This window comes from Canis lupus, chromosome 6 (genome assembly GCF_003254725.2).
Source record: "Canis lupus dingo isolate Sandy chromosome 6, ASM325472v2, whole genome shotgun sequence".
Lineage (NCBI taxonomy): Eukaryota > Metazoa > Chordata > Mammalia > Carnivora > Canidae > Canis > Canis lupus.
Window position 1 is genome coordinate 8,679,765 of NC_064248.1, and position 10,137 is coordinate 8,689,901.

Sequence of the window (10,137 nt, forward strand, 5' to 3'; positions counted from 1 at the left end):
CCGAGCTCGGGAGGAGCCGCCACTGAAAGGGACGTGCGGCGACCGCAGAAGGCAACGGCAGGTGGGCGGGGCCGTGACACCTGGCCCAGGTGCGTCGCCGGGAACATGGAGCCACGTCGCTCGGCGCCTTCCGGAATCCTATTCCTCCAGCCTCTCGAACCCGGGAATGTCTCTAGGGTACCGGCCTCAGCCCTCAGCCCTCTCACCACGGAGGCCCGCCCCTCACGCCCGGTCCCGTGCACCGGCTGCGCTCTCGGCGTCCGCCATCGGAGGGAGCCATCGGCCGCTGATCCCGGCGAGCCCGGACTGCGCAGGCCACCGTCGGGCCGCAGTGTCCTCCCGCTGCCTTCGGGCCTCCCTGCGTGGCGTTGTCCCCTCTAGCAGAGATGACAGGACTTGTGAACTTCGGGAGATGGGATTCCCCTTCTCACTCTTTATAGGTACCACCAACATTAGCACCACCTGGCAACGTTTCCTCATGGTTAATGGGGATTAACCCTGCAAAAGGTTGCTATGAGAGGGTTCCATGAACTAACTGGCGCTTGAACACAACGCTGGGGGATCCCTGGGTGGCTTAGTGGTTTAGCGCCTGCCTTCGGCCCAGGGCGTGATCCTGGTCCCAGGATCAAATCCCGCAGGGAGCCTGCCTCTCCCTCTGCCTGTGTCCCTGCGACTCTCTTTCTCTCTCTGTGTCTCTCATGAATAAATAAATAAAATATTTTTAAAAAAGAAAACAGGGGCAGCCTGGTGGCTCAGCAGTTTAGCACTGCCTTCAGCCTGGGGCCTGATCCTGGGGCCCCGAGATCGAGTCCCACGTCAGGCTCCCTGCATGGAGCCTGCTCCTTCCTCTGCCTGTGTCTCTGCCTCTGTGTGTGTGTGTGTGTGTGTGTGTGTGTGTGTGTGTGATGAATAAATAAAATCTTTAAAAAAAAGAAAAAACAATGCTGAAACATACGGTAAGTTATTTGCTCTAACTGTAATATAGTCCTTTATGGCTACACTGTCACTTGAGCCTTAGGAAATGAACACTGCTTTTACTATCACTGGTCTTTGGCTGTCAGATTATCTGCAACATTCCCCTAGGAGAGAAATGGCCTCAAAGCAGCCCAAATGTGGCTTTGCCAAGCAGAAGTCTCTTGAGCAGTTGAACTGTGGCATTTTCAGTGGTCATCTGTGCTGCCCACGACAGAGTTTGGCTCATGGATATTTCCCACACCATCCTGTCACAGTTTTTGATGATGTCAATATCTATATACCATTTCAATATCCAATATCCTGGTGTAGCAGTTGCTTGAACTCGCTTGAACAGATCGGCACAGATCTTATCCTCCGCAGTACCCAATAGTTATGCCCAGACTCTGTCCTTGCCAGTAAATGACTGCAGCTCCTCTTTCTGTTCCCTTTTTCTGGTATGCCTTCCAAGGGAAAAAAAATTAATCTGACACTTGTTCAAATAGTAAGGAAGACTTTATTCAGGACTATTCCAATAGGGGGGAGAGATGGGACTCTACTCCAAATACAACAAAGGAACCTGGGGATTTATAGCCAATGAGCATAATGAGAGTCAGTGATGGGAAATTATTAAGAGGAAACATCAAGACTAAACAGACAGAATTCTTGCTGAAGTTAGGCCAGGGTGATCAGATATCAAGGGTAGGGAAAGTTCTCCCTAAACCGGGCTAGGCAGGCCCAACAAGGATGTGGGCCAAGGTTAAGGCCAAGTCCAAAGAGGGCTCAGAGAAGCCTCACTGAAGTTTGGTCAAGGAAAGTTGCCCTGACCCCAACAATCCTCCACCGAACTGGATCCCAATCCATTGATCTGCCCTCTTTCCACTGTCCCCCACTCACTTCCCTTCTATAGATTTCTTTTTTAAAAAAAGATTTTAGGGATCCCTGGGTGGCGCAGCGGTTTGGCGCCTGCCTTTGGCCCAGGGCGCGATCCTGGAGACCCGGGATCGAATCCCACGTCGGGCTCCCGGTGCATGGAGCCTGCTTCTCCCTCTGCCTGTGTCTCTGCCTCTCTCTCTCTCTGTGTGACTATCATAAATAAATAAATAAATAAATTTAAAAAAATAAATAAATAAATAAAAAAAGATTTTATTTGTTCATGAGAGACACAGACAGAGGCAGAAACACAGGCAGAGGGAGAAGCAGGTTCCGTGCAGGGAGCCCAACATGGGACTCTGGGCTGAAGGCGGCGCTAAACCGCTGAGCCACACAAGCTGCCCTCACTTCCCTTCTTACCCAGCTTAAAGTTCACAGTCAGTGAAAAGCACTCCCTTGTCCCTCTCTCACTTTATTAGCCTCCTGACAGAACCACAGCCCCGGTAAATGCAACTCCTGGTCTACCCTTAGCCAGCCCAAAGCAGCTAAATGTGGCTGAAGAAAACACCCACCTACAGGAGCTCCTCTCAAATTTACGAACCTCAAGTAGGCCCTAATGCTGTCCAGCATTCAGAGATTTCTCTAATCCATTCACTCTCCTGCACTCCTAGATGACCGAAATTCTCACCTCTCTGTTCAACCCTCTGTGTTTCCTTCTCACTCTCAGCCCACCATCTCACTTCCCAATTCTGTGAGAAAACAGAAACCATCAGAAGGAACTAAAAGCTCCTATCCCCCCACCTACTGTTGGTTGTGCCCTCTTCTTATTAGTGATGAATTGACCATGCTCCCAGCTAAGGCCAACCTGCTAATACTTCGCATTTCATCTGGTTTTCCTTTTTCATTGGATCATTACCATCAGAATACAAACATGCTTTTCCCCCTCCTTGTCTTAAAAAGGAGGAAAAAATAAAAGATTTTTTGAATACACTATACTCCTCCCATTATTGCTTCATTTCTTTGTTTTGAGAGAGAGCGTGAGCAATCAGGAACCCAGTGGAGGGAGGGAGGAAAAGAGAGAGAATAAATCTTACACAGGCTCCTTGTGGAACCTGACCCAGGGCTTTATCTCACAATCCTGAGATCATAACCTGAGCTGAAGTAAAGAGTTGGATACTTAACCCACCAAGCCACCTAGGTGCCCCTCTTTGTGGTTCTTTTTTTTTTTTTTTTTTAAGATTTTATTTATTTATTCATGAGAGACACACACAGAGAGAGAGGCAGAGACATAGGCAGAGGGAGAAGCAGGCTCCATGCAGGGAGCTCAACGTGGGACTCGATCCCCGGTCTCCAGGATCAGGCCCTGGGCTGAAGGTGGCACTAAACCGCTGAGCCACCCAGGCTGCCCTCTTTGTGGTTCTTTATAGCAAAACTTCATTTTAATATTTTATTTATTTATTTATGAGAGACACAGAGAGAGAGGCAGAGACACAGGCAGAGGGAAAAGCAGGCTGCCGGTGGGGAGCCTGATGCAGGAATTGATCCCAGGACTCCGGGATCATGCCCTGAGCTGAAGGCAGACACTTAACCACTGAGCCACCCAGGTGTCCCTATAGCAAAACTTTTTTTTTTTTTTATAGCAAAATTTCGTATACTAGTTGTGTATACTAGCTGTTTCCAGTCCTCCTCTCATTTCTTTCTTAAGTAACTACACTTAGGCTTTTGCCTCTCAGCAAAAATGAAACTTCTCATCAAGTCACCAGTGACTTCCATTCAGTCAATCCAAGGGTTGATGCTTAGTCCTCACTTTACTAAACCAACATCATGTGATGTATTTTAATGCCCTTAACTTGATTGCATTTCACAGATACTGCTTTTTTTTTTTTTAATACATTGAAGGTTTGTGGCAGCCCTGCATTGAGCAAGTCTATTGGCACCATTTTTCCCAACAGTATCTGCTCACTTTGTGTTTGTCACATATTGATAATTCTCGCAGTATTTCAAACTTTTCCATTTTTATATTTGTTATGGTGATCTGTGATTAGTGATTAAAACTCACTGAAAGTCCAGATGGTTAGCATTTTTTTTAAAGATTTTATTTATTTGAGGGGAGGAAGAGAGGATGCACAAGGCGGGGGTGGGGGGGAGCAAGGGCAAAGAAGAAGCAGATTCCCTGCTGAGCCTGGAGACTGACCTAGTCTAGATCCCAGAATCCCGAAATCATGACCTGAGCTGAAGTCAGATACTTAACCGACTGAACCACCCAGGCATCCCAGGCAGTTAGCATTTTTAAACAATAAAGTATTTTTTGATAAAGGTATGTATATGGTTTTTAGACATAATGATGTTGTACACTTAATAGACTATAGGGATGCCTGAGTGGCTCAGCGGTTGAGCATCTGCCTTCAGCCCAGACATGATCCTGGAGTCCTGGGATCGAGTCCCACATCGGGCTCCCTGCATGGAGCCTGTTTCTCTCTCTACCTGTGTCTCTGCCTCTCTCTGTGTCTCTCATGAATAAATAAATAAAATCTTAAAAAAAAAATAGAGGGGATCTCTGGGTGGCTCAGCGGTTTGGTGCCTGCCTTCAGCCCGGGGCGTCATGTTGGAGTCCTGGGATCGAGTCCCACATCGGGCTCCCTGTGTGGAGACTGCTTCTCCCTCTGCCTGTGTCTCTGCCTCTCTCTGTGTGTCTCTCATGAATAAATAAAATCTTTAAAAAATAAAAATAAAAAATAAAAAATAGACTATAGTACAGTGTATACATGACTTTTATGTGCAGTGGGAACCAAAAAATTCATTTGACAGGTTTTATTGCAATATTCACTTTATCGTGGTAGTCTGGAACTAAACCTGTGATATCTTTGAAGAATGCCTGCATTACTACTTTTTCCTCCACCACTTTCTGCACGTCTTCTAGGAGACCACACTCATGGATTTCCTCCTTCTCAGTCTCTTTTGCTTTCACATCTCTCGTCTTAACTATGAAGCACCCCTAGATGTTGGAGAAACAGCCAAGATGCCACTGTGGACTGGAGGCTCCACAGAAGACTGGAAGATCAGTCCTTAGACTTCTTTTTTCTTTTTTTTAAGATTTTATTTATTTGAGAGGTAGAGGGGCAGAGCAAGGGGAAGAAGCAGACATCCCACCCCGCTGATTAGGGAGCCTGATGCAGGGCTCAATCCCAGGATCCCAGGATCATGACCTGAGCCCAAGGCAGACAACCAACTGAGTCATCTGGTCGCCCCAGTCCTTACACTTCTTTTCACCATTTACACCCACTCCCTTGGTGATCTCTCCCAATCTCATAGTCTTAAACACCATCTCTATGATGGTGCCCCAAGGGTGTATCTCCAGCCCAGATCTGAGCTCCACACTGTATGTCCAACAACATATTAACATCTCTGCTTAGACTTCAAACAGGCAGCTCAAAGTTAGTATGTCCAAAATCAAACACCTAAACCTACTCCTGCAATCTACTCCTTTGGTGGTCTTCCTACCTTTTCCTTTCCTTAGGTAAAAAAAACCTTGGAGTTATGCATGAAATACCCTCTCTTGCACCCCACATCCAACCCATTAGCAATTCTTTTTGCTCCTTTTAAAATATAGGCAGTGTCTGGGCATCTGGGTGGCTCAGTGGTGAAGTGTCTGCCTTTGGTTCAGGTTGTGATCCCGGGGTCCTGGGATCAAGTCCCACATCGGGTTCTCCTCAGAGAGCCTGCTTCCCTCTGCCTATGCCCCTGCCTTTCTCTGTGTGCCTCTCATGAATAAATTATATATATATATATATATATGTCAGTGTCTAACCACATCTTATCACCCTAGTCCAAGCTACCACTGTCTCTTGCCTGCATTATGGCAACAGCCCCTTAACTGGTTTCCTGCTTCTGCCTTTGTCCCTGAAGTCTACCCTCAATAGAGGAGTTAAAAGGATGCTATTAAGGGGTGCCTGGTGCCAGTCAGTACAGCATGTGACTCTTGATCTCAGGGTTAAGTTTGAGCTCCACATCAGTGTGAGATTACCTAAAATCTTTTTTTTTAAAGAGCTTATTTATTTATTCATGACAGACACAGAGAGAGAGGCAGAGACACAGGCAGAGGGAGAAGCAGGCTCCATGCAGGGAGCCCAACGCGGGACTCGATCCTGGGTCACCAGGATCACAACGTGGGCTGAAGGCAGCACTAAACCACCGAGCCACCAGGGCTTCCCAGATTACTTAAAGTCTTGAGGCACCTTGGTGGCTCAGTTGGTTAAGCTCAGACTCTTGATTTCAGCTCAGGTCATGATCTCAGGGTTGTGGGACTGAGCCCCATGTTGGTACGCTACACTAGGCTTGGAGCTTACTTGGGATTCTCTCTCTCCCTTTCCCCTCTGCCCCTCCCCACCTCTCCCTCTCTAAAATACAAATAAATAATAAAATGTTAAAAATGATGCTATTAAAGCAAGAATCAGTTCATGATGTTTCTCTTTTCAAAACTCTCCAACAGGGCAGCCCTGGTGGCTCAGCGGTTTAGCACCGCCTTCAGCCCCGGGCGTGATCCTGAAGTCCCAGGATCGAGTCCCTGCATGGAGCCTGCTTCTCCCTCTGCCTGTGTCTCTGCCTCTCTCTCTCTATGTCTCTCATGAATAAATAAGTAAAATCTTTAAGAAAGAAAAACTCTTCAACAGCTTCCCATTTTTTCATTGGAAAAGCCAAAAACCCTCAGTAATTAGGATGACTACAGTTATCTCATGATTCCTCAACTACAGTCCCAACTACAGAAGACAGTTTATGCCTGTTGCCTGAGGTTGCCTGAGTTCAACTGTTGACAGGGTTTCCTTTGCTCCGAGGGGACCCAGGGTTGTCTATACATCACAGGGCCGCTCTACTCCTCCCGCCCCCCCCCACCCCGCCCAGCCCCAATCTGCATCCCACCCTCACCCCTCCTCATCTCCTTGCCCCAACCTCCTCCAGTAACGGGCTGTGGCCCACAAAGCATGAGCTTCCGTTGTGTGCTCGACGCAAATATTGACTTAGTGAAATCTCCTCCACCGGTCCCATTTCAACGGAACCACACCCTCCACCCCCTGCCCCTTCCATATTCTTTTTTCTCCATAGGGTTGACACCATCTATGTCATACAGTTGTTTATCTCGTTCACTGCCTAGTCCCAGAAGAAACTTAAGCTCCACGAAACAAGAACTGCTTTTCCTCGCCGCTGGAGCTCAGCGGCTTCTACATTCCCCGGCTCGGAGAGGGCGGGAGGGTAGGGGCGCGGGGGGGGGGGGGGGGGGCGGTGCTCCTCACGTGACTGCAGCGGCCCCGCCCCGCCCGCCGGGAAGGGAAGATGGCTGCGCCCGGGGTGGCCTCAGAGAGAGGGCAACCAACGAGAGGGCGCCGGCCCGCTAGAGCGTCCCCGCCTAGCCTAGCTCTGCGGTTGCGTCCTGGGATGGCGCGAATTCTGGGGCTACGTGCGGGTCCTCCTCCCCACCATTTTTTAAGGAGAAAGGAATTCGTTCATTCTCGGGGGTGCTTGGTGTGACCTGCTTGCTGCGTCTCCGCCGCGGGATCCCCGGCATCCGAGGCGTGTAGGACGAGGTTCTGGGATTCAACATGAGGGTTTTTCTCCTCTCGTGCAGCCTCCGGGGTCAGCCTATTAAGTGACCTCAGAGTGTCGGTCCAGCCTCCAGGTCTGGGCACCTCCGAACACCCTGGAACCGCCCCTTGGGAACGAGTACGTCCAATGCAGCCCGCAGGGGTCCCACTCCGATTTCAGGCCCTCAATGGGAATTCCCTGGCGACCCACCCTCCCCACCCCCGCCGCGTGCTCCCCAGGATTAAGTCTGGTGGATCCGGACCTCCTCCCCCAGGCCCCAGGGGCAGATGAGCCCTGGGCCACCGCCCCTGCAATTTCCTGCAGACCCAGCAAACAAAAGGCTCGGGAAGAGAGGCGAGTCTGAGCCGGGCTCCCTTCCTGCAGGAACAGCTGATGGAGCAAAATGGTCCAGGAGGGAGGGGATTCCAGGATTCCTGGAGGACCAGAGTGGGAGGCCAGACTCCTGGATCCCGCGGAGGGAGGGATTCCAGCAAAGTGGAGGTGGAGGGCCCAGACAGGACATCCGAGTTTGCTGCGCTCTGCCAGATGCCAACTGCCCCGGTGGGGTTGATGTCAACTTTGGGGAATGGAGGGCGTGGGGGGGGGGGGCGGGGACACGGGTTCAGGTGAGCTCTCAGGCCCCCAGGCTGGAATGGTGGGGGCTGGGAAAAGCCTGAAGCCCTGCGTCATCTCCTCTGGGGCCCAGCCTACCTCCCCCTGGCCCGACCTGTACCCTCTGTGCTGGCCCCACCCAGGCCTGCCTTCCTGCTCCTCCCCAGGCACAAAGCTTTTTCGGCTAAACCACGAACCAGCCGCCCGGGGTCTTCTGGTCCCTTCTGGACTCTGGTAGTCTAACCCCCAGCCACGAATAGTCCTTACATTCCCTCCTAGAGCCAATGCCCCTGCCCCCATCCGGGTCGAGGACACAATGGTAAGGGAAGGGCCACATCCAGTGGGTGGGGGGATGCTGGCATGGAGGGGGGGCTTGGCCTCATATCCTGTCAGGCTGCCAAGGGAAGAGAGGAAACAAAAGACTTCCCCCTGCTGGGACAATGAACCTCCCGATACCTCTCCTCCCCTACTCCCACTCCTCCACCTCTCCTGTTTAGCGCTGGGTTTCAGCTCTTTTACGTCCCTTCTCTCCAACTTGTACAGTTCTGGTACCTTGGCTTCTGCTGTGAGCTGTGCTGGTCTCCTTCCCACCTTCCTATTAGCTTGCTCCCAGTCCTAGCTGTTTCAGTCCCCTGCAATTCTGTCCCTTCTATCACCAGAGCCAAGATTGGGGGCGGGGGGTGGGGTGGGGGGCAAAACTCTAGTGAATGGAAATCACCCCCTTTCAAGCTAGGGACTACACAGGAGAAAGGGGCCAAGGCAGGGAAATGCCTTCTGGCTGCTGGCCTGGGTGAGGGATGAAGGAGGAAAAGGACATGCAATGTCCTACAGGTCCTTGGGGGCGGGGCTGGAAGGCCCGTCTGTATCCTGAGTGCACTGAACAAGTCACTTAACCCGAGCAAGTCACTTAACCCGAGCCTGTCTCATCTTTAAAGTGGATGTCAAGGGGGTGCCTGTGGGGGGGGTCAGTCAGTTGAGTGGCTAACTCTTGATTTCAACCCAGGTCCTGATCTCAGCGTCCTGGGATGGAGCCCTGCATCGCTCAGCAGGGGGAGTCAGCTTGAGGATTCTCTCCCTCCCTCTACCCCTCCCCACGCTCTCTCTCAAATAAATAAATATATTTTTTAAAGATTTTATTTATTTATTCATGACAGATACAGGGAGAGAGGCAGAGACACAGGCAGAGGCAGAAGCAAGCTCCAGCCTGATGTGGGACTCCATCCTGGGACTCCAGGATCACATACAGAGCCAAAGCTGGACGCTCAACCACAGAGCCACCCAGGCATCCCTCAAATAAATCAATCTTTAAAAATAAAGCGGATGTCAGAATAACGTGCATCCTGCCTCTCTAACAAAGTTCTTATTTTATTTTATTTTATTATTTTTATTTTATTTTATTTTATTTTATCTTATTTTATTTTATTTTATTTTATTTATTTTATTTTATTTTATTTTATTGGGGTGCCTGGGTTACTCAGTCAGTTAAGCATCTGCCTTTGGCTCAGGTCCTGATCCCTCTGCCTGTGTCTCTGCCTCTCCCCCTCTCTCTGTGTCTCTTGTGAATAATTAATTAATTAATTAATTAAAATATATTTTTTAAAAATCCCACTTGTACAACTTTGGAGAAAAGATTGAAAGTCCCCCATTGGGCTCCCTGCTCAGTGGAGGGCCTGCTTCTCCCTTTCCATCTGCCTGTCACTCTGCCTACTTGTACTCTCCCTCTCTATCAAATAAATAAATAAATCTAAAAAAAAAAGAGCTTTTTAAAAAAATTTTATTTTATTTATGAGAGAGAAAGAGAGATTGAGCACATGTGCAGGGGGAGGAGCAGAGGGAGAAGGAGAAGGAGACGCCCTGCTCAATCCCAGGACCCTGAAATCATGACCTGAACTGATGGCAGACTTTTAACCATCTGACCCACCCAGGCGCCCCTAACAGAATTCTTTTTTTTTTTTCTCTAACAGAATTCTTATGATGAATTAAATATGATAATCTTTGCTTTTATAAATAAATAAAAGGTGAAGTGTAAGGCTTTCCTCAGCCTTACCGATCTATAGTCTCCTCCAACCCCCCTCACACTGGGCAGCCTCCATCACCATCGAATACTAGTAACTCCTGAACCTG

At 49.5% G+C, this 10,137-nt stretch overlaps 1 long non-coding RNA gene across 1 annotated transcript; it reads left to right on the forward strand.

The window, feature by feature from the left end:
* Positions 1-7,227: 7,227 nt before the first annotated feature.
* LOC118355068 (uncharacterized) lies at positions 7,228-9,349 on the forward strand. The gene is made up of 2 exons (XR_004816752.1): positions 7,228-7,539; positions 9,168-9,349. It is a non-coding gene; the product is annotated as an uncharacterized LOC118355068 (long non-coding RNA).
* The last annotated feature ends 788 nt before the right edge of the window (positions 9,350-10,137 follow it).